General features: G+C 41.4%; 1 protein-coding gene across 1 annotated transcript in view; it reads right to left on the reverse strand.

The window, feature by feature from the left end:
* The window catches only part of LOC306965608 (SPRY domain-containing SOCS box protein 4-like), a 71630-nt gene that overhangs the window by 35878 nt on the left and 9566 nt on the right, over window positions 1-26186 (reverse strand). Inside the window, exon 2 of the mRNA XM_079560124.1 lies at window positions 4883-4973. The gene's annotated coding sequence lies outside the window, so the exon portion shown is untranslated. The remainder of the gene's footprint in view (window positions 1-4882; window positions 4974-26186) is intronic.

Consider the following 26186-nt stretch of genomic DNA (forward strand, 5'->3'; position numbering starts at 1 on the left):
AGACACACATTTCTTTTTAAGTCTTAATGGTGCATCATGCTACTTTCATGTGCAAAAAAAAAAAAAAAAAAAGGTACCCAGCAGCAGTTAGGGTAGTTAGCTTGGTTGGCGCCTTTACTTTCATCCTGCCGGCCTCTGAAATATTCTGAAGTTTGTTGTTGTGTTCTTCAAAAGGACAAGGCATGATTTGAATATTAAACAGATTTTTGAGTCGAAACTAGTTTCTTCAAAGGCTAAATACAACATCCCCTTTGGGTTTCTTTTGTTCAATATATTGTCGCCCCACTCCCCCCCCTTAATGGAGGCAGTGTAAATGCAGAACATGTGTGTTTTTGCAAAATATCACAATATTTGTGGGACGATACCATATGTTTTATTCCGATGTGGCTGTTTTTGACAACGGTTTACATATTAATGAGCATCATCGTGCATATTAAAGGAATAAGCCACCGTTTTTACATTCTAAGATATGTTCTTACCTCAGTTTAGTCGTGTTAATATATCCCCGTCTGGTCTTGGTCCGTGCGCTCTGTCAGGCAAACGGAGCACATACGCAGCCTCTCCCACATGTCACATAGCTCCGAAAAAGCTCACGATAGAAGCTACCAAGCTCTTCCACGTGTTCCCTATTTAAATAAAGTTACGTGAAGTGTTTTCATGCGAAGTATATTTACCCAGAAATGTAGCATGTCGATTTTATAAGCAAATAAAAAGGGGGACTATATTGTGAGGCGTAATGATACGAGGAGTAAAACGTCCGCGCAGTAACTCCTAAAGGTTATTGACGGAAGTGAGCGGGGGAAGTCTTTAGGAGTTACTACGCGGACGCTGTGCTCCTCGTATCATTACGCCTCACAATATAGTCCCCCTTTTTATTTGCTTATAAAATCGACATGCTACATTTCTGTGTAAATATACTTCGCATGAAAACACTTCACGTAACTTTATTTAAATAGGGAACACGTGGAAGAGCTTGGTAGCTTCTATCGTGAGCTTTTTCGGAGCTATGTGACATGTGGGAGAGGCTGCGTATGTGCTCCGTTTGCCTGGCAGAGCGCACGGACAAAGACCAGACGGGGATATATTAACACGACTAAAGTGAGCTAAGAACATATCTTAGTATGTAAAAACGGTGGCCTATTCCTTTAATGAGGCTGCAGCGCTCCGCTCCGTGTTTTAACAGTTTATAGGGCTCAAGAGTCCAGTCAGAACAGTAGAGGGCAGCACTATAATAAGCAAACAATGTCACACAAATATATTACTTTGAACCTCTTAGCCCCCCCCCCCCCACCTTAACCGAGCACATTAGCTCTAGTTCGGCTTCACCCAAATCTAAAAGTAAAAAAAGTAGCAAAAGAGCGACAAAAATGTGCCGGAAAAGCAACAATAACGCGACTTAAAGGGGAGACACTAGGCAAAACTCAATTTTTTCAATTTTCAGGTTTTGGGCCAAATTGGTCTCTGAACATATAAGCTTTCACCCGGAAACAGAAAATATGCCTAATCTTCACAATAACATGTTTAAAAATTGCGCTGATTCAAAATTCCCCCATAGACTTATATGGGAGAATGCAATTTCAAGGCCCTTTTTCTCAAAACACCTGTTTTTGTCATTGTGGCGACACTTTGTCCACGTCAGTCAGACCTAAAGACTTCCAAATATTGTTCAGTCCAAGGCTGGAAAATGTGAAGATTTTTTCAGAAGGATTTTTTTTATTTAATCCCTAAGTCCCATTTATTGAGTTTTGAATGTCAAAAAATAAGGCGAAAATTAAATTTTTACACATTTTTCCACTAAAAAACAGCTTATTTTAAAACTAAACAAGAAATCCTAAATCCCCTCTGAAAAAGTCTGGGCAACTCATTTATCAATAAAATGAAACAATACATTTGAATGTAGCTCTATCCATTATTCAGATTTCGTCGCCGAAAAGATGGGGAAATTTGGGGCATTTTTAGGCATAAAACACCTTGTTCTTATATGAAAAGATAAAATGACAGAAAACTTGCCATGTATCTTTTTCTCACATTTATGCCAGTGATCTACAGCAAAAGTTTCAAATTGATATCTGTAAATATACATTTTTTTCCTATTCACCTGCAGTGTCTCGCCTTAAGAGTGATGAAAAAGCGACAAAAAAGTGACCCCCCCCCCAAAAAAAAGACAAAAAAGTGACCCCCCCCCCAAAAAAAGACAAAAAAGTGACAAAAACACTTGAAGACAAAAACAAAAGAGCGGCATACCTGTAAACACATGACTAGAGAGTAATGAAAAATGAAAAATAAAAAAATAAAAATATATATCAAAATCAAGAAAGCCACAAAAGCGTCAGAAACAAAAGAAAAAAATGCAATAAAAAAAGTGGCAACAAAAGAGTTGATTAGTTTTGTAGGTCTTAGCTTTCAAATGAGGCTGTAATCTCTAAAAAGGCAGGAAGCTTTTAGATTCGGGTAAAGCCGAACTGGAGAAAATGGCACTTGGTTGAGAGATTAATGATAGGATTTCTGATTATAAATTAGATTTTCTTGTGGTTCATTTGCTCCTTTTGAAAAACAGGACAGTGGTTTCAGACATGTACGGTAAATGAAGTGGTGGCACATTGGGGGCATTTCTACAGGATCAATTGCTTTGTAGGTTTTCTGGTGGTAGAAACATAGGTTATTTTTGCAATATATCGATTATCACAGTGAGGAAGAGTGAAAAATGTCTGCGATATACAGTGAGCATTTCTGATTGACATTTCCGTTTTTCCTTTCCTCCTCTTCACCTGCGGTGTCCTCGCCTTTATTCGCAGCCCGAACCCGAACCTCAACCAAAGGGCTCCCTGCGTCAAACATCCCGCTATACATCGAGAAGCATTTAAATATTTAGAGGGTGCTTCAGATCGGGCCGCGTCCCCTTACAGGTGAGATGGAACCGCTCCGATCCGGTTTCAGAGCTGGCTCGGTGACAGTCAGCCCATTCAGTTACCAGACTATTCACTATGGAAGCGGCGAAACTCGATACGGCGGCGGTTTTAAAAGGGTGAGGATGGATTTATCAAACCTGGTTTATGCTTTTTTCCCCCCCACACTTTTTAAATCTCCGTTGGGACCATGCGTGTTTGTAGAAAATATCACTATAGAACTACTACGCCAGTGAAACAGAATCTGGAAAATATGCTAATCTGCGCAGTGGAAGAGAGTTTGACCACGGACAGGGTCAGAACAAGTTTGGTAAAAGGTGAAAAAAAAAAACTCTTCAGGGAGTCTTCCTTATGACCTTTTACCGGAGCGTGGGCTGGCGCTTTGCATGCAGGAGAGGGGAATGGACATGAACGGCACAAAACTGCTTTTGATTCAACATTATAGCACAGTTAAGAGGACTTTTTAATGAAATAACTCATTTAACTCCTCTTTGTGCGTCCAGAAGTAATGTGATTTTGCAGAACACATTTTATATATTGCTTATCACAGGGTAAAGGCAGGAATCCTGACGTTAAATGTAAGAAGACCCTCTCGAAATATTTGCAAGACTTAGCGCTATATTAAGATGTATATTTTGGACTTTCGAAAGAGCCCAAATTATAACATATATTCATATTTATATTTCCTAAAATACTGACTTTACCAGTATAAAGTAAGGCCTGCTCCAATTGGGATTAAGACTTTGTAAGGGCCTTATTTTAGCAATTTTTAAAGCCGTTTTAAGACTTTGTAAGACCTCACGAACACCCAGTATCTGGGATGTGTGATCTGTGAGTTTTACAACTAACTACTTTTTGCCCATGCCGATTTTGGGGATTTTTTATTGGCCAATGCCAAAATGCTCAGCCGATATTTCCGACTGTTTTTTTTCTTCCAAATGTCTGGTCAATAATCCTGTAAAAACAAATACTTGGTCACTCTAGCAGTGGCCGATTTCATTATTATACTTTAGGTGATTTAATAGTTTCTGTCCCTGCTTTGATCGGTTTCCGCTAGCATTAGCACACTGTTGTTAGCCGCTGCATTTTGTGCCGCGATAAAAAAAAAAACAATTGCGGAAGTTAAAACTCGGGGATTGAATTCTCCAGACTCGGTGTCGCAAACTGACATAAAGTAAGGCTTGCATTGAACAAACTAGCAGCTATCCAATTTTTCTGAACAGCTTCCAAAACAGAAGTCCTTCTCATAGGCACCTCCTCCACTCTATCCAAATTTAACAGTTTTCCTATTTCCATCAACAACTCATCTGTCCTCCCCCCCCCCCCCCCCCCCCCCTCGAGTCAAGAGTCTGGGTGTCATCCTCGACAGTGCACTCTCCTTCCAGTCTCACATCGATAGCATCTCCCGGTCTGCATATTTCCACCTACGTAACATCTCTCTCACCCCCCCCAACACCACCGCCATCCTCGTTCCACAACCTCGTCACCTCCCGGATTGGATTACTGAAACCCGCTTCTGCTCGGTCTTCCCAACAAATCCCTCCAGAAACAGCAGCTCCTTCAAAAACTCTGCAGCACGAATCATCACGGAGACACAACCACAACACGGTGTATCGTTTACAATTTACTACGGCGACAGTGCATCAGGCTGGTGTGACTCCCCCTTAACATGTTTCAAACACAAGACCCCGTGAAGACAGGATATTTAGCCGATTAATCCCTAAATAAATACTGTCCTTGTGATTTGACAACTCTGATTTCCATTAGATTGGTATTCCTTTCCTGGTCTTGCTACAATCTCAACACTGATAAAAGTACCACCAGCCGAGTCAAAAGAAAACATTTACATATCATGGTATTAATTAGACACTATGGGACTTTTAAGATGGATGCGAGAAACCCGTGCTGGGGGTGAGAGGAGAAAGGAGGCTGTGCTAATACGTTCAAGTAAACATGAGGCGATGATGAAAGCTCACCTCCTAATCCATCCGAGTTCAGCGCTCGTGAGAAAACGGCATCTCTGCTCGGTCCGGGGTCAGCGGTCACACATCAAAAGCGGGAAATCACCTGGAAAAGAGCGAGATGCAGAGATTAAAAGGGGGTCCCTGTAGTAAATCCATGATAGATAGCAGTTATTATGATGTTACACCAAGTATTTGTGATTTCTCCTTTTACATTTTCATAATCAAACATCATCAAAGGCATTTTTAGTCATCTGCAAACAACATTACATGACCTACTTGCATGCTTTAGTAATGCAATTAAGTCCGGCTTTGTTTGGGGTTATGGACATTTTTGCCAGAGGTCAATCAATATGGGTTTTTCCAAGGCCGATTTTTGGGGGATTTTTGTCGATGCCGCTATGCACGACCGGTATTTTTCCAAATGTCTCGTCTATAATCCTGCGTATGCTGTTTCTAAAGTCTAAAATGCGTCATTGTTCATCGGTGACAGCAGGGGGGGGGCTGCGCTTTTCAGGGGCATGTGGCTGCTTTATGTTGAAAGACCAAAAATCAGCCAAGTCTCTATCTCTAATGTTTCTGAAATTGTAAAGAAAATTCTGCAACATAAAGTTTATGAAATATGATCTGACGTGTGCAAACTTGTGACCGATTTTCACCACAATGTTTCTCACTTCCCCTTAGCCCCGACTGAGCTCTTTCCAAGGCAAAAAAAAAAACAGGAAGTCTTTATCTAATTCTGATAAAAGGCTAGAATATATCTGGAACCGAAAGTGACAGACCAATGGCCAATATTGTAAAATGCCCAAAATATCGGCCCGGACATATCAGTCGACCTCTAATTTCTACCAAGTTTAGACACACATTCAGTTATATTTTAGCTCCAGTTCAGTTCATCTGGGTCTGAAAAGTGTGTGCGAAGTCTGAAAACAAGCCAACGACCTTTGCAATGTGCTTATTTCATCCATTCCCATTCATTTACAATTAACACAGCACATAGTATATTTACGGTAATGGCTTCAAAGGGTGCAATTTCAGATGCGTGTGACCTTTCCACGCATGCATGCAATGTCTGTCGCCACAATTCTGTTAGAGGAACAAGCATATTGGGTTCGGAAAGTTATGAAGTTGGCATATTTCATGCAAGGCTCCACAAAGACGGATCCGGAAATCAACAATTAAACTGACTTGCCGACCATTTCACCAATGTTCTTTTCCGATGATTACTTTCAAAAGTGACAACTGCGGACAAGAAACACTTTAGGAGGATCTGCATGTTCCTTCGAGGACAAAGTTTGGACTTGCTTCTTGATATATCTCACTGACAGACACTGAAATCTGTCTCTTCATCCTTAATCAATGCTAATGTTATGGCCAATCTTTGCACGACATACAAAAAAGAGCAACATTTGCAGACATACTGAGCATTGGCGTCGTAAATCTGCATACAGAGTTCCCCCATAGTTCACTTTCAAACAATAATATCTTTGGGGCCACGGTGGCATCGCAGAGTTTCCTCTTGAGAAATTGCTTTTAATTTGTTCCGGTTCAAATGCAGGTTAAGACAAGCTTACAGACGGGGACAATAACAGATGAAAAACAAGAGGGATGGAGCTGGAATAATGGACAAAGGGGCACTTCGCTTATATCAAATATTCATAAGCACATGGTGTGTGAGAATTCATTAAATTTAAAGCGAGGTTAATCTTCAAAAGCGAAGATGCGCTTCCCTCGCTGTGAGAAGTGAACAGGCACGTTTTTTTTTTTTTCCACAACTGAAAAAAAAGATGAGAAATGAAGCAATTTGGAAAGGGAATCAAAATCAATATGGTGGCCCATAGGTTCTAAATGGCCTGGTCAGCCAAGTAACTTTCCCATTGCACTCCCTACAGAGAAATCATTCCCTCGATTTCATGGCGGGACAAACAGACGTGCAGTGAGCTCTTCTTCAGTTTGAGATGACACAGCTGTAGATCACTGTCCGTCAGATGTGGTCCTGCCCTTCCAAAACACTACAGCAAAAGATCCATCTGATGCAACCTCCACTTTGAATATTTGGGTTCAAAGCTGTGGGAATCCCAAATTGTTGGCATCGTCGAGTGACAATTTTTTTCCGAGACCAACTCGCGCCCTTGTTAGGGTGCAAACAAGAGTGACTTCGGACTAGTTCAAGCCTTCAAATTGGAAGTCCAAGTCGAAGTTCTGAATGTGCAGGTGGTAATCATCAACAGAGTACGAAACCAAGACGAGTTTTCTTACTTTTCAAACAATGGACACACAACCAATTCTTCTATGAATTTTGATAGCTCGACCTTTGAACGCAAAACTATCATTTAATGGCTGGTTTATAAAGGAGTGCATTCAGAGCCATGGACTTAAGAGCTAAATCTGTCCTGTCCAAAGCACTCAGTTTGATGTTTGAGTCAAGTCACCAGTCGCAGAAATGACTTGGCATCAACTCGTTGGAGACAAAACGAGTAGTACCGCAAAAAGTCTAAGGATTTATTTATTTTTTCTCCTGCTCGGTGTCTCCAGTGTTTGAGTGATAAACTTGTTTGCTGATCAGAATAATAAACCCCAGAGTCCATGAGCAAGTGTGTCTGCACTCACAAACAATGGTAACTGCTTAAAGTGGTAGAGAAGATTTGAAAATCAAAGACAGGCAGCAGTGCAATTCTTTGGACATATTTCAGAAAAGCGCTGTTGAACTAACACTCTTAACCTGTTAAGCCCTAGCCGTTTTTGAGGACAAAAACACCCAAAATGAAATCTCAAAGGTAAACCAAGAATGGCTCTTCAGTAATTCACTCCATATGCATGTTCTTGGTGTCTATGGACAGCTATGGACCTGAGGAATTCATTCCCAATGTTAAAATTATTGATTGTGTTACTATGGCTGTGTAAATTAGGATTAATCTAGAGTAATTTGTACTTTTTTTAACCTCCGCCTGATGTTTTATGATATATAACAATGGGTAACACCATGTTTACACAGATTCTATGCACACAAATGCCTTTGGTTATCTAAAGTAACTTGCTGACTACACCTCTACCAAATTTTATTTGAATTGGATGAATGGAAGGGCCTACACACTAGGTTTGAAACATGATTTTACCAGGCGAACCCTTCATTTGGCACAAAATGGCACATTTTGGCACAATGTGTGCCAAAGGTTTTTTTTTCCACTTTCAAAGTAAACTGGTTGAATATTTCTACTTATGAGCATTATCTGAGTCAATTGCCATCTAATGGTGCTTTTGGAAAGAATATATAGTTGGCGCATCATCAATTACCACCATTGTGCACAGTAGAAATTCATACACATGACATCAAACTAGATTAGTTTGTAACCAAATGAGTATTTTTACTACAAGAACTCTCACAAAATGCCATAAATGTCAAATAACAATAATCATAAACATCAATATTATATAAAACATCCATATAAAAGGTAATAATAACTGTCAAATATGTACAAATATATAAAAGGTTGATTCAAACTTAATAAAATAAAATCTCATATCATTTCACAGCACAGTACAATAATTGGAGAAACTATAGAACAATTGTATGTGCAAATTCAGTTGACAGATATATACAAAAAACATTCAATTGGATTCAAACAGCCATTAAATCAATATTTATGAGAAACTACAGACATAACACAACTCTTTTTTACTAGTGATGGGCGAGTAAAGTCTTGTAACACAGCAAAAAAGTGCTGTAGCTAGTCCCTGAGCTGTTTCATTCTGTTTGAACAGTGATCTCTTGTGGACAAACGTTATTACTTCTTTATTTATTTATTTACTAACTTAATTACTTCTCATAAACACGACTGAAGCACCAACACGAGTAATTTTCTTTGTATTGTGGGTCTGTGCTTCACGGACTAATTTTGGCACTATTTGCTGTAGATGGCGCTCCTTTTGTTTCCCTCGCCTGATCAGCTCCACGCCTGCTTTTGTATCTGTTCAAAAGAAGGACCCTTGTGAAGAATAAGAAAATACAAAATGTATTCTGGCCCACAGTCAGAATAAGCCAATGGAAAATGGGGGAAATACAGCACATTTATCTATGACTAATGATTTACATAACTATACGGACAAGAAAACCTCCGTTGTTTAGCGCCTAGCCACTAAAGGCAGCTCAGTGAGACGCTCTGAACGATGACCCGCTTTGAGACACGATACGCAAATCACAGAATGAAGCAGTTTTCGAGACAGTCCCGTGACCAGGTGTTACTGAAAGAGAAGCAATATGGAAGTAAGTTTGTCAACATTGTCAACAAGGTCTAAAACATATATAAAATGATTATATATTATATAAGAAATATAAGTGCTCTTTCAAATAAAAGTGCCTATAGCAGGATCTTGCATAAACATGTACCCTTTAAACAGTGAGATGTGTGGCAAGAATGGATTAGGGGACACGTTCTATTACAAAAAGGTTTATCCTTAATTTTTGCATGGACACGCCGATGCATTTTGAAAGTACAGAGTCTTTGTTTGCCCCCGCCAAAGACTCTGTACTTTCAAAACACATCGGCATGTCCATGTAATAATAAAGGACTTTTAAACTTTTTTGTAATACAAAGTGCCCCTAATCCGTTCTTGCCACACATCTCACTGTGTAAAGGGTACATGTTTATGCAAGATCCTGTTGTCCTGCTACATTAAAACACCATTTTGCTAACAGCATTTACATTTACAATATTTACATTTACAAGCCATGAAACTCCACAAAGCAGTTCCTTCCAGGAACAAAGCAGAGAGACACATCACAGCTGGAACAGTAAACGGGTGTCTTGATGTTTTGCACTTTGTATCCTGGCATCTGCTTTGCCTTCTCCTTCTCTTTAGCAGCACATACCACACACCTTCTCCGCTCAGATGAGCTGTCTCCTCTGAACATTGGCATGCATGTGCTGCGCAGGGTGGGGCGGGGTGCAGAGTCTGCAATTAGAGCTTTGGCTTGCGCTACCATCTCCGTCATGAGAGCTTCCCGGAACATCTTGTGGGTCATGAGGGATGGAGACTTGTTCACACGCTTGTACAGGATATAGCTGTTGACTACCGCTATGTCAATGAAATGATAAAAAAAAGTTTTGTACCACCTCATGGTCTTATTCAAGACGGAGTAGTATTGAATAAGGGCATCGGACAGGTCAACTCCTCCCATGTAGACGTTGTAATCCTTGATGGCATCAGGAATGTCCACAGCCGTCCTACGCCACTGCCCGTCTGCCCCTTTCACCCTTCTGAGAGCAGCATTCCCGCTGTAGGCGCTGTGAAAGGTACTGCACGCGTTTACGACCTTTGTGTCCATCCACCGCAAAAAGAGCAGGTTGTTTTTCCTGATCCAGCGCATGTCTCCTCTTTGTGGCCTGATTGGGAGATCATTCAGGGTTGTTTTGGGAAAGCCTTTCCTGTTGGTTCGAATGGTGCCACATGCTGCAGTGTGGTTCTGCGCAAGCTTGTGAAACAGAGGCACACTTGTGTAAAAGTTATCGACATAGAGTCGATAGCCTTTCCCCAGAAGCTCAAAGTTCAGCAAGTCCATCACAGATGACACACTGAGGCCCTCCTCCGCTTGCCTCTGGACCCTGCGCTCTTTGTCCTTTCCCTGGTAAACAAAAAAATTTGAAGTGTAGCCAGTTTCCGAATCCGCCAAAACAAATAACTTGTAGCCAAATTTGGTGGGCTTATCCTTCATATATTGCCGAAATCCAATACGGGCCTTGCTTGCAACCATACGCTCGTCAATTGTGATGTTTTGGTTCGGTTGAAAATGGGACTTGCAGGCATCAACAATCTCAGTGTAGAGGGGTTTAATTTTGAAGAGCCGATCATACTGGGGGGTTCCTTTTTTTTTCTCATTTTCTTCATCTTCAGCCAAATCAGAGAGATGAAGGGACCAAAAGATGGCTTCAAACCGGTCCCTGGTGATAAAAGAGCGAGGAAAGGGGAAGTTGTAGGGAAAGGTGGTTTTCCACATGTCAGACCTTTCGTGAGTGTGCACCAAACCAGAGTAAATGATAACAGCTAAAAACACAAAAAAAGTGTCCGGAGACAAGGGGGACCACTTATATTTTTTGCCGCTTGCCAGTCGCCTTGCTGCATTTTCATTAGTATTCTTCATGACAGTGCGCAGCACCCTGTCACTAAAGAACAACTTGAACAGGCTTAAAGGAGACCAGCTCACGGTGCCGTCAATTCTTGGGCCTGGAGGATGTTTGGGCTCAAAGGGTGGGCTTTCCGGTGCAACATCCGGGTCTTCTTTGGTGCGCCATGCCCCCCCTGCATCTTCAGCAGCCAAAACACGCCTTCTCGCTAGCCCTCCACAGCCTTGGGCATGGCCTCTTCCACGCCTTCGGGCACGGCCTCTTCCACGCCCCCCTCGTGTTATCCCAGGTTCAGGGGATGCAGGACTGGAGGAAGATGAAGTGGATGGTACCCTCTTCCGCTTAGGGGGTGCATAGTCCTCATCATCTCCAACATCATCACTGTAAGAAAAATAATCACCATCAATATAAATAAATTACATCAACTTCTGATTTCAGACAAGATATGAGTATTAGATGAGTATTGCAACACAAATCAGCACACTAACCTCAGAAAGAGAGGAGACTCTGCACCACGGTGGGTAGATGGAGCTCCACCGTTCTCCTCTGCTTCATCTTTCCCCTCTGCTTCATCTTTCCCCTCTGCTTCACCATTCTCCTCTTGATCACTTTGGAAATAGGACAAAAAAAGGCAATTGTTACCCAGTAATTGATAATAAAACATGCTGCGTGAATTATTTAGTGTATGAAATAGAAAGCAGGGAAATGTAAGATCAAAATAAAAATGCAACATTTTATTGTAGTACTAGGATTCATTAGTGCATTTTCTAAACATTTTATTCCTTTGTTTTCATTTGTTTTTTCACAAACACTCTTGAATAGATACAAGTAACTGTGAGGATAAAATAAATCCATACACAATTATTGATGAGGGAAAAAAATGAATCATATTCTCCTCCAAAATAAATGCTATTGATTTTGAATAATTCAATATTTGTAAAACGTCTTCAATAACTACTTTTTATCATAATGTCTATTGTTATTACTATTTTTATTATTACTGTAAACATATGTTGTCATTTGAGCGTCTTGAGGGTCTTCACGGAAAAGTAGAAAGTTGCAGACACCACATTCTACATCACATACTAGTAACAAGCTTGGCTAGAATTTTGAGTGAAAGACAATAATTATGCGTGTTATTTTATATTATACTATCTGAAAATACATAATGTACAATAATAATAATAATAATAATAATAATAATAATAGTAATATAACAACAAACAAATAAACTTACTTGTAAACAGGTACATGCAAGATGAACGCCTCATCTTCTGACCGCTCATCATCGTCGTCCGAACTGTCCTCCGTATCAACCGAATCCTCCACTTCCACATCGGACCGCCTCTGAACCTCCGCTAAAATCTCCGCCATGTCCCTTTCAATGTTGTACATCTTCTTAGCCATGACTTCGAAGAAATAAAACTAAATATTTCGCGGAAACTCAACAACAAAACCTCGCAGCAGTCGCCAAACCGAGGGGGAGTACGTGCGCTCTGTTCACTGTTTCGCGCCGAAGAAGAGAGCTCACGGAAGCGGAAATAGGGCGCAGTGTTTACGCGTTCCCTTTGCAACACCGGGGTGTTGTAGTTTTTAGAGTAATTGTTATCATTAGATTCAGTGACTTCTCCCCTTTCACAGGACTACAAACTTAGCTGTACGTGGATTTCAATGGCAACGCAAACAACGTCTTTTCGTACAAAACCAAAGGTTTTCAAAACGCTCTTTTGCGAACAACGGGGTATAAAAATGGCCTGTACAGATAAATATGTGCATAAAGATTAACATTATGGTTTGTTTTGTGTGCATTAGGGTGTACACTTTGCTTAAATTAAAAAAATAACTTCGTGATAAGTTTTTAAGATGTACTCCACAGAGGTTTATGATGCAGTACCTATTTTGGTCCCACAGGTGGGACCGTCGGGCTTAAGGGGTTAAATGCGCCGCGTGGTGCTATGGCACATTTATGAGGCCGGGGTCACCTGGACAATGTAATGTTTTCCGTGAAATCTCGTACGGAATAGCCTTCACTTCTCAGAACAAGAAGAAACTGCAGAATTCCCTTTTCCTGGCCATTTTGAGAATATAAATCAAATTCACAAACGCTGATGCTCCAGACATTTAACTGGCTTAAAGTTAAGGGAGGCCAGTTTTACCACTTCCCTAATCAGCACAGCAGTTTTCAGCAGTGCGAACAAAGGCTTGATGATTGAAAGCAAACCTTGTGCAGTTAACATGACTAGACAACGCAATGTACCATTAAACACTTGCTGGAAATGCGCCTCTGTTCACCTATGGATTTGTTGACGCTTGTATGAAAAAAAACTTTACTCAGGGGCAATGGATATTACAGCAGCATCTCGTTATCTAAAGCCGCAAAACGCGCCTCAATGATGCCGCCGTCCATGTTTGTCCAAATCATTCAGAGATAATTCTGAAGTGGCGGTACAGTGGCACAGCTGAACAACACTTCGAATCTAATCTCTCTCCGTCTTGCTCTGGGGGGGGGGGGGGGGGGCAGAGATAAGAGTAGACGGGCAGCGGGACAGGAGCTCACAACAAGGAGAAGTCATTATCTGTCACTTTAACCATTTGGCTTTTTTTAATCATATTTGCAGCAGATGGGGAAAGGGGGGGGGGGGCATTCATCAGAGTATTACCCTCGGGGGGGGGGGGTGTCCGGCAATCAGTTTCTTGTGCGTTTTCTGAAGAGCCAATCGCGAGCCCGATCTGAGCATGGTGGTTGATAGACCAAAGAAAACGGTGACAATCATCAAAAAAAAGACAAAAATCCATTTAAAAAAACAAGACAAAAATCCATAAAAAAGTGACAAAAATCCAGCAAAAAAAAGACAAAAATCCAGCAGAAAAGTGACAAAATTCCATCAAAAAAAAGACAAAAATCCAGCAGAAAAGTGACAAAATTCCATCAAAAAAAAGACAAAAATCCAGCAGAAAAGTGACAAAATTCCATCAAAAAAAGACAAAAATCCAGCAAAAAAATGACAAAAATCCAAAAATTAAAAATTAGAAGAAAAAAAAATGAAAAAAAAAAATGAAAAAAAAGTAAAATAAAAATTGAAGAAAAAATTATAATTGATTTTTTGCGATTATGCTAATTTTGTAATCGTTTACTGTTGTAATCGAAATCGTAATCGAATTTCGATTCATTGCACAGCCCTAACCAAGAGACTTTAGGAGTGTCTGCTGTGACCTAAAAAAAAAGGTTAACGGTTCTCTTGTCTTCAGTGTGAGATCAATAAAGTCTCATCTTTTCTTGCAAACAAGACGTTCTTATCAATCATATCTTTGAAAATACCATCGGAAAGACAATAGGACCACTGGACTTTTCTACGCTAAATATCTTTGGGTGCATGAGTTTGTGGAGGTTAAAAACTAATTCTCCAGGTAGTAAGCATCAGAATGACAAAGCACGTCCATATTGACTAAAATATAGTTGGTGAAAGTGTTCAGTATCTGCTATATGGAATCGATAACCTGGGGTCGATTGACAGAAACGTGGATCTGGTCCAACGGCCCCCATACCACGACCCATCGCCCGGCCACGGAAAAAAAGAGGCGAGTTTGAACCAGAGGTAGGTTCAGAAATGAAAAGCCAAAAGCAAGTATGAGCAAAGGGCTGTCAAAGGAATCCGCAAATATTTCAGAGCTAGCAGGAGCGCACATTAAAATCCCACTCAAACACAAATCCAAAAATCCACCTGGCACCCAACTGTCAGGCAGGACACGGGCCAAACTGCAGCAGCAGACACGGCAAACGGGAGAGTCGCTCGCTGGTTTCTGACACATTTCGATCGTAAGACGCAACTGCGAGCACAAAAGCAAGTTCATAATGTCGTTTGGATCCGTCGAGTCGCGTTCATCTCGGATTGCCAACTCTATAAGGGAGCAGGTGTTCGCTTATTTTTCAGTAGCGCGACGTCTACGTGCAAAAGAGAAGCCGTCACGTGAAATGCTAAGTTGTGTCGTGACAGCCACTTTTCTCTTCGCAGCACGAATGAGGTTTCTGAATCCATTCGCTGTCATCGGAAGGAGTTTTGTATTTTTAACCCCCAAAGTCCCCACCGTATTATAACAATCACCGAATACGAGACGGCGCCTAAAGCTCAAACTTAAAAGTGGCTTCAGAGAGTTCAGATCTCGCGTTTCCATTTTGTTGTCTGCTAAAAATCACATGCAATGAATTCTGGTAAGACGCCTACACTTATAACCCTTCCATAATATAGTAAACTTTAAATGTCAACTATTTTACGACACAACCAAAAGATAAAGTGGAAGGAATGTAGGAAAGTAAATTTAACCAACATATATTTATATACAGTACTTGACGTGTTGACCAGCTTCGAAGGTTAGGGATTTGGGTTGGGAGCCACGGGTTTGTTCCAGTCACTTCAAAGTAATGATCCATTTCGACATTTGTCAATTATCGCTTCGGATATTTGCTTCAAAAAACACTTCTCTCCAATAGAGTTGTAGAGTCTGCCCTCGACCCCAAGATCATGACATCTTCAAATTCTATAACATGAACACAACTTATATTAAGAGAAATCAAGATTTCCTAGCGTGTCGACTGACATGAGCGTCGCGATTATGCTGGCGATAAAGGTTTGAAAGGAGAAAAAGTTCCTTAAAATACAAACAAAAAATCTTAGGACATTTCAAAAAAGTTCCCCGTCAGTCAGACAACACGGCGCTGTATGAAAACAAAACCCTTTCTGGTCCCAAAGGGAATCGAAACTAGCTCGGGTTCAACTTGGCAACACATTCAGTTCCATCTCAAGAGTTTTATCGCAATTGAGACATCGTAATAATCACCAAAACCAAAACCAAAACAGGAAACAAGCTGAATAGCAAATGTCTTGATTATATTTGCTCTCGGCTTGTCGACCAGATTCATTTTCCACAATCTACCGTGGCGTATGGCTTATCTTTATACAAACAAAGTAGTTCTGCTGCATCGAATGACATCATTGCGCCTTTTTCTTTTCACTTTACTTTGATTACGCCCAGCTTACCGCGGTTTACTTTAACGCAGCACATGGTTCGCCGTTTTGTAGTACGATGACGTCGTGTTAAGCCTCTCGCCTCACAAGCAACAAGGTCCAGGGGTTTGGTTTGATACCCAGACCTTCTGCACGGTTCTGTGTTGACTTGGCATGTTGAGGTTTTATTTTTTTTCCTGGTGGTCCCATTTCGTACACATTATTTGCTCTTGGATTGGCAAACATCCTGTGCAAGGAGGAGAAAAAGATAGAAACAGACAGAAAACCTTTCAGGGGAATCACATGTGTTATTCTTTTAGCCGTTTCTGGCGAACTAGGAACATATTCATCACACACCAATAAAGTCAAGACCAAATCGGGTCCATATGGATGTTTTATCACAGCAAATTGTTCAGTAGAAAAACGGCACTCCTCGCTAATGTTAGCATATGTAGCATGAAGCTAGGGCTACCTTCCTAGTTAGAATTGCCTGATTTGTATGTATTTATGGCCTGATGAACCACTTTGCTCTTCTAAAAATCTGTATCTTAATCAAATAGAAAAGTATTCATGATTCAGCATTTGTTAAAAAGGAACAGGCCACCGTTTTTCCATACTGAGATATGTTCTTACCTAGACAAGTTGATGCGTACTTATCTTACCTGTCTGGTCTTTGGGCTTGCCCATGGAAGAGATTGGCCACTTCTAACTTCACCCCATTTGGAGCTATAGGAATACATTGGGAGAGGCCAATTGCTAACAACATCTTTGTGCGTGCCCTCAGTCACGCAAAATGACCAATGACCAGACAGGTACACATCAACTCGTCTAAGCTCAGGCAAGAACATATCTCAGTATGGAAAACGGTGGCCTGTTTCTTTAAAGTAAAGGTGGAGTAATGGATGAAAGTTCTTCCCCCTCTAGCTGCTTCGAACATGACTGGGCAATTCCATAGATGCCGTATGTGTCTGTATAAAACCACCAAAAAACAATTGCACCAAAACTGCAATTTGAAAAGGTTTGCAGTCATTTTTCCCATTGCAAACAACAGCTCTTGTCCTGGGGTCTTGTGGATAAAGCCGGCTAAGCCTGGAGTTTGTCTCTTTTCAAATGTTCTTAAAAAGCATGGGATTCTTTAACAAAGAACATGTACAGTAGTCAAAATCTGCCAGCTAGGTAATCCTGGCCAAGATCCTGGCTACAGGGACATTAAACGTACAGAAATATACAAACGAATTACCTTAGATTAGTTCATCCAGCTCTAAGCACCTCCATATCGAACACTTCGTGAAAGATTAATATTTTGCTCCCACACACGTGGTTGGAAATCATTTAGGCTCACAACTGGCATCGCCGTTCTCATAGAAATTTGTGGGAAACGCTGCACTTATTTTCCATCAAAAAAACGCCTGAGCTGCCCTTGAACCCTTCAGGTACAGAGACATCAAACACGAGGCTGTTTTATATTCGGCCCGCCGCTGCGAACAAAGCTGCAGCGATCCGCCGGCGGAGCAGCCCCCCCCCAAAAAAAAGCTGTTTATCGTCGCTGCAGCAACAGGATCCAGAAGAGCGAGGACGGGCTGTGAACAGCTCTATAATGCATGACAGAGGTATAGATTAACAACACCCCAGTCTACCCCAGGAGTAGCGGAGTGGAGTTTGCGTGAGGTGGGAGAGTTAGGTCCCAGCATAGAGATGAGTTCATCGAGACTCAGTGCTTCCCTGTTCAAAGTGGAACTACAAACCCGACACCCAGCCACATTTGCAGTCCACAATGAGCTGCTGGTGTAGGGAAGTGAGAGGGGCGTAGGCAGTACCACGAGGAAGGGCACGCACAGCTAACTAGACCTGTGCTAGGCTGTTAATATGTCTGGATCTGCTTACAATTCATGTGCACGGTCAGGGAGCGGGTGTAAATGAGCCGCTTATCAGAATGTCAGGGGGTTGTGACGTCGGCATGCTTGTCCGGCTCTGTGATGAAATATATAAATATATAATATATATATATAATATATATATTATATAATATATATAATATATATAATATAATAATATATAATAATATAATACAAATAGCAGTTCAGCGTAACCAGCAGCATGTAGTTTCAGACCGTTTCAGACCACAAAAGTGCAAATGACAATAGTTTCAACTAGAATGCCCAATGTAGGACTGGAAACGGTAGACAATACTCTTGCCTGTGGTGTCAAACTCATTTTGGATCATTTAAAGTGGACACATCATGCAAAAATCGACTTTCTTGAGGTTTTAACGTCGTTCCGTTGGCAAAGACAAACCTGTAGTAGTATTTCGCAACATTCATGCCGTTTTGATCCAATGCTCGGACAAAGCTGTTGAATCTAGCCGTGTCGTCTTCTACGGTGTCAGCGCCTCGCTCTGTTCAAACCCAAAAACTGTCCTCCACATTTTTAAAGCCCATTATCCAACATCATCTACTCTGAATTGTTCTGAGCTTGAAGTGTGTTTATCACGTAGTGGAGCTGCTCACACGCTACGTCCAACCTGGAAGTTAATTGTTAAGAAAATTATACCGATAGCTGCCAGCAGAAGGAGCTCCAGTCACGATCTTCACCAGCTCTTTCGCCTGGATTTCATTGTTGCTATTTAATTGTTAGTGACATATTTAAAATTATAAAAACGTACCAACATCCTTTTAAGTCTATTTTAGGCTCCATGTGTCTGCTTTAAATATATAATAAAAGGTAATACACTGTTATGGTGATTTGAAAATGTCAAGTTAACTGATTTCATTGAAATTGATGAGATGCATGTATCATTTGTAAACATTTTATATTTTATATGCCAGAGCAGAAATAAATGTCCAGTAGAACTTAGAGGCTGTGTAATGCAGAAACACAATACTCATTGCAAATACTTGCTCTCGTGCTGCAAAATATATCGCTTTTATTGTCATTATAATGAAGTAGCATCTTCTAGTTCTGGCATTGCGGTTACTGCTCAATATATTGGTCGGAAAATGTTATTTATACATTGAGAATTGGGGGAGAACTGGGGGAGATTAAAACTGGGCCGCAACTTTGGCACAATCAGCTTGAAAAGTTTTCGATAAGTTCCTCTATACTGCAGCTCTGTAGCATGCTCAATCACAGATCAATGTCTGCTTTTCCCCAACCCAGTGCATCTATTGACTGAATGAGAGAGTGAGCCGAGGGAAAGGTGAACAGTCTTGGCAAGAACTACTGAAAGTAATATGTAAACCTTCACCTGGAAAAAGAGTGCCTAGTCTTCACAGTAAGTGAAAAACAAGTTTTAAATTAGAGTTCATGTCTGAGTTTATAAAAGAGGTCACCTGAGTTCAAATCATTATCACAGTCTGTGCCCTCTCAGTGAACCAGCGGAGAGTATGCACCAGATACGACAGGGAAAAGATAAACATGTGGTGCTTAAAACTCAACATGCATTTTATGGCCGGACGAAATGAACACAATTACATTTTCAGGCCTATTCTGAAAAGTAGGGGGAGTAAGAGGTAAAAACCACAATGAAATGAGTCGAGTTACGCGTTTTTGTTGAAGCCAGAGTTACTTTACACTGAAAGCCAGGGCACTCGCTATGGAGTCTTTCATTTATGCTCTGTAGGTCCGACACACCAGAAGGACTGAGGCAGATTAATGTCCCCATACATTTTTAAACAGCATTCGGTGCAGAGGAAATATATGACCAAAACAAACACCAGCCCCTGCACAAGCATCGGATTTCAGACTAATGCCTGGACAGAGGTGCAGATATGCACGTGCTAACATCATTATCAAATCAAGGTTATGTTTAGATATTACTCCTTAACTGGGCCGCACAATATCGCAAAAAAAAATATTCTATTGCAATAACCGCAAGAAGCCACAATATATTACAAAATCACTCAAGTCAGCCTTGTTTTCTGAAGTCTTGCTTTTTGCTGAAAAAACTAATTCCTTCCGATTAGCGCTTGAATTGAACAGTGGTTCTCAATCTGGGAGTAGAGCCCCTGCGAGGGTCGCGAGAAAAATGTGTTTGTGCAGATTACTTTTTTTATTTATTGTATTAGTATTATTTTATTGTAGAATGCATGAGCCATTTGTTCTTAAATTTGACATATTTTTTAGCCATTTTTTATAAGAATGATATAGGCTAATGTCCCTGTATCCCATGGTGTGACCCAACAAAGGTGAGTGAGGGTCATGAACCCCATTTATGGCTATAATTGGGGTTGCGGCTCCAAAAGGTTGAGAACCACTGGAATGGCGCACACTGCATCGAACTATTAGACAAAGTGTAAACCGGAATCGTGCAGATCTGTTCTTAAAAGGGGCTAGATGCAAGTTGGCCACTTTATACTCGCTACTGCCACCTCAGGTCCTACGCGTAACTGTACCTTCTAAATTAAGCTCGTGCATGACGGCACTTCTGACCCGAAGTAATAACTTTTTGAGTGACAGCGCAGGATTTTAGAGGCAGTTGTGGTGAACAGGTCTGAGCTCATTCTACACATTAGGACAATTCCTGAACATGTAGGGGGAGGAAAAAAACATATTTTTTTACATTTTTAAACTCTCTATAGTCCCTTTAATCTTGATACATGTACGTCTCACACTGAGATTACTAGTTGAAATACTTCAGCTGATTTTCCTAGTTGGCAAATGGCCGACCAAAGTGATTCATATTTTGAGATTGACATAGTCCAAAACACAAATTGTAAGAAAAGGCTAAGGTGCCGAAAACTTAAATCTTCCTCGGCCCAAAACAAATTCCCTGAAGTCCACAGTGATTTACAGAGCAACAGGCAACTGGAATCAGCTCTCAGTTAGCACACGCAGAGCACAAAGTCAATACACATTTAAAAAGATGTCCCCATGTTATTCCGGGATTGCATAATGACTCCGTGTTTCACTACATTTCTGTTGACGCTGTAAATCAAATGCAAATTCATACCATATCGCAAAAGTATGTCATTGTAATCTTTTAAGAAGGACCCCAGGATGACTAGCTGCCATTTAGCGGTTAGCTAATGAGGATACCGATACAGTTAAACAACTGAGTGGGAAGATGAACTGAAACAAATGGGTTATTTTTTTAGCAATATTCTCGTTTTGTTGAGACTATATTTCCTCAGCCAAACCATCGATGCCAAGACCACTTTATTCCTAGGACGGTATGTCAGAAATGTCACACGTTACATCAGTGTCATACATTTAATAAAACTCTAGATCAGACATGACGCTCATTTGACGTGGCGGCCATCTTGTGACTGGCATGCGAAGCTAACCCCAATAGCAAAACCAAGGGCAACATTTTAACTGATTCAACGGCAAAATGTGAGATACACTCATCTAATACTTCCAAGTCTCGTATCTCAGTCTGGATCAGGTCATTCCTTCGAAACGTTTTGTTTTTAAAATCGTGTTGTTTAGCCATATCAGCAGTTCTCTCCATTCATTCCCAGGGTTCAGTGGCTAGCTTTCCGGTGGTTAGCATTCATAGATACAGACGGCATCTCGTCATTGAAGGGGGCGTGGCTTCGCCGAGGGGGAAAATAGAATCTTTAGAGAAACACAATTTTTCACTCTTTTTAGCCATTTTCTGGTGGAATATCAACTTATTTATCACATACAAATAAAGTCAAGTGTAAATCGGGCCCATATGGATATTTTCTCACAGCAGATTGTTCAGTAGAAGTGAAAAAAACGGCAGTTGTAGCTAGCACGAGCTAACCGTTAGCATTAGCCCGATGCTAACATGTAGCATCAAGTTAGCATTCTCCGTTATTTATGTATTTATGGGCTGTTGAACCACTTTGCTCCTCTCCATGTCTTTGTATCATTATTTAGTAGAAACTATGTTCATATTTCAGCATTTGTTAGTGTTTTTTGAATAATTAAGAGAAAATATACATTTTTTCAAAATTGTTTTCCCCCTTAACTGTTTTAAAAAATGACCATGTATGGGCGATTCCAGAGATGCCGTCTGTATCTATAGCATCACTGTCCCATGTTCAATGAATATTGGTCATGTCGTGTTAAAACGCATAGAAATACTGTTTTAAAGTAGGGAACAAATGTTATAGGCCATTTCATATAAATAAAAGTGATTGATTTGAAGAGTTTCACTGAGGAAAATCCATGAACAAATGCCGCTAAAGTCTCTGCAGCTTTTTCAAATGTTATTACACTTTTATAGGAGGCAAAGACGTTATTTTCTAGACAGATAGGACATAAGGTCGGCCACCATTATCAAAAGAAATAACTAAAATTAGATATCAGGAAAAAGTTTCCCATTTGAATAAATTGCTCTGGGATAGAAGGACCAGTCACAAGATGGCCGCCAGAATAGCCATTCGCTCCAACGTGTTATTGTGGCCATGTCCTATCTAGAGTTTTATTAAAGATATATTTGTATACAGGCATCACGTCTGCAAGTTAAAAAAAAAGCTGGGAAATACAAATCAGCTTCTAAAATGTACTTAGAAGAAATAAATATAACCTAAACAAATGTGTGAATAAATGTGATGATTACAGGCCATCAATGATTCCTCCTCCTCTCCGCCATCCCCCTCTTCCCTCGCCCGTCTCCTGTGGCTGGGGGGGGGGGGGGGGGGGGGCAGACATCGTTTGTTTGAGGAGCCGACAGAGAATCCAATCTTGGGCAAACATCTCTCACCTGACAGCCACAGTAACACATCACTCGCCGAGTCTCAACAGGAGGCGAAGGCTCTGTTTACGCAGCAATCGTCTCCAGGAAAACGCAACAATCAGGCCCTCTCTGATCCACGCTTACACTTTTGACACGTGGGTCGAGAGAGAGAGAGAAACTAAAGCTTGTACGGGTAGAGGGCGCTCCAAGCAAAGGACGACGCGGAAAACCAACACAATCCTTGACTCGAGCATGTCCTTCCATACGCAGAAATGGTTTCAAGTTAAAAAAAAAACGGCAAATGTCAAAACCAAGGTGCCCACAATTATGCACGAGATGTTTTATACTAAACAATAGTTTGGGTGTGCCTGAATGCTGAGGCAACATCTTAGAGATACTGTAGATTACTGGCATGAATACTAAAATGCAGGTTTTGATTGCAAGGTAAAAGCATTGTTTTCTGTCATTAGTCATATGCTTTCATATAAAAATCAACAATTTATTTATAAAAATTGCCAAAATATATATTTCCAGCACTGAAATCTAAGGTTTACATTTATGGTATTATTTTGTTGATTAATCAGTTAAAGATTTTTTTTTTTTTTTTTTTAACTGGTTTAGTTTTTGAATGATCTATTTATCCATCCGTCTTCTTCCGGGTCGCGCCCAGACTTCCCGATCCACTCACACCACTCACACCTCCTCCAGCTGTTCTGGGGGGACCCTAAGGCGACACCAGGCCAGCTCGGAGACATAGTCCCACCACCGTGTCCTGGGTCTTCCACGAGGCCTACTCCCAATAGGACATGCCTGGAACACCACCAAAGGGAGACGACCAGGAGGCATCCGGAACAGATGCCCTTGTCACCTCAGCTTCGACGTGAAGGAGCAGCGACTCTACTCCGAGCTCCTCCCGAGTAACTGAGCTCCAAAATGAGTTTCCTGCGAAGGAAACTAATCTTGGCCGCCTGTATCCGCGATCTTGTCCTTTCGGTCATTACCCAAATCTCATGACCATAGGTGAGGGTAATAACATAGATCGACCAGTAAATCGAGAGCTTTGCTCCGCGACTCAGCTCCCGCTTCACAATAACAGTCCGATACAGCGACCGCATCACTGCTGACGCCGCACCGATCCGTCTGTCGATCTCACGCTCCATATGTCCCTCACTCACAAACACGACCCCGCGATACTTGAACTCCTCCAGTTGAGGCAAGGAGTCCCACCCACCTGTAGAGGGGAAGCCACCTTTTTCTAGGGGAGAATCATGGCCTCGGATTTGGAGGTGCGGATCCTCATCCCGGCCGCTCGGCTGCAAACCGCCCCAGAGCGTGCTGAAGGTAATGATTTGATGGTTTGATTTTTCGCCTCAATATTTATGAATGGATACGCATGGCAAAGAGGAGGGACCGCCGAAAGGAAGGAAACTAGCTAAAAATCTCAACGTTGACCACTGTGAAAAGTCAATGTTTTCACTTGCCGTTTCACCTCACTTTATCCAGACCAATAAGAAAACTGAAATTGCCAAGAATTTGAACCTAATTTACCGTAGCCGACCCTTCAAAGCTTCATGTGAAAACTGCAAACCAGGCGGACGGACCACAACAGAAACAAATCAAACTCGAGTCAAGACCCAATTTGGTGCAGTTCCCGTCCCATCAATCAGCGGAAACTGGCGACAACGTTCGACTTTGCCACTTGACTTGGACACAGCGCAGGGGTCTGTCGACGCGAGCGGCGGCGTGCGCGTCTGAGAAGAGGTCGCCTTTCGAACTTAATCTATAGTGACAGAGCTATCGCAGTGTGACTGGGATGCCCATCTTACGCCACGACCGGTTCATTAACCTTATCACGGCACACTCAAGGTTAACTTGAAGTTTCCGAAATCTAGGATAAGGCTTCAAATTGTGAAACCAATTTACATAGAGGTCGTTTTGTTTTGTTTTATCATTTTTTCCACAATGTACTATATCAACACTTCAAGCACTGTGTGAAAAGTCAATGCTTTCACCTGCCGTGTCTCGCCTTAATCTCGGGGCAGTTTGGGAAAAGACCTCGATAGTGGGAAATGTACATATTTCACCAAAATGCAGGAGAAAGGAAGAGCCAACTGAAAATTCTAATCAAGTTCTGTCCTTTCGCACAGATTTCAAAACGTTTGTGAGAAGGATTGTGCAGCGTTTATCCAACCAGGTCAAACAGAAGAGACTGACAATGCCATTGTTCTTTTACCGGCATTATTGTAATCGGAACAGGAGGAGGGTCATTGAACGAAAATAAAATGTGTTTGCACCAGTTGGAGTATAAAGTACAAGCACATGCTCTCAAATGAAGTAAAAGAAAGGAAGAATCATACAATTTGAGTTTTAAAAAAGGCGAGACACGGCAGGTGAGATTTTTCCCCACAGTATAGTCAATGTCGAGATACGACGTCTGTATAGTTCTCCCTAACATCAAACATTGACAGTTCGAAACCAAAAAGGAACCAAGATGACGCTGTAATCCAAATATGGTCATTTCCTTTCAGTAAGACAGCCGAAGGCCTAAAGACGGGAGAAATCTACAGGTGCATGCACAGACGGTACAAAACTTTAGGGTCCTTTTTCTCAAAATGGGCTTTCTTTTTACTCTTGCAACAGTATCTCCATTTCAGTCGCTCCTGCAGACTCCAAACCTTCCAGTCTTGTATTTAACAATATTCTAAAAGGTTTTTTTTTTTTTTATGAAAGTAATCTGCAGCAAAGGTGTCAAAGTGCAGTCTCAGGACAATAGGAAGATGTACAGTATTTGACTTGATTCGAAGCATATTACATTGCAACACATCACACACACCGCCTCACTGAGTCACAAAGAAACCTGAACCGTAAGAAGCAGAGTCTTGCAGCAACATCTTTTAAAGCAATTACCCTCGCCACTCAGTCATCTCAAAAACGGCTTTAGAAGCGGCCGAGGCGTGTTCCGACTCCGGGCGCAGCTGGATTTACCGGGATGAGATTGTGTTACTGAGGGGCACACACACACACACACACACACACACAGCCGTTAAAGATGACCCGCCGTCCCGTAAAGCGCAGGCGTGGCCCCATCGGCTCAACTCCGGAGAGCTCCTAATGGGATTTCGCCACATCGAACGATTCGCTGAGTCAGCATCAGGCACTCCGGCGAGCTCCAGCGGACCGTTCACACACGGGCTGTACAGTAGAGGAGGTAATGGGTATTGGAATACTGGGTGGGCACAATGTCAACAACCAAGTGAGAAACGGCCACGGAAAAAATGTCCAAAAGTTCAGCTTTAGTCACAATTCTCCTCATTTTGTTATGTTGTAACCTTGTTTACGCTGAGTTAAGCCAAAAGCTATTCCAGTTTAGTCCTGATTGGATCTTGATCTTGGTTCGGTGAAGCGTAGAAGCTCAGGCGTTTGAGGAGGTGGTACATACTTGATCTGAAAAGCATACGCAGTGTTGGGTAGAAAACACATTTTAAAAGCTCATCATGAGGAATAGTATTCTGGGAAAGTTACTCTTTCATTTGAGGGTACTTAGAGAA

The sequence above is a fragment of the Gobius niger genome, assembly GCF_951799975.1.
Source record: "Gobius niger genome assembly, chromosome: 1".
NCBI lineage: Eukaryota > Metazoa > Chordata > Actinopteri > Gobiiformes > Gobiidae > Gobius > Gobius niger.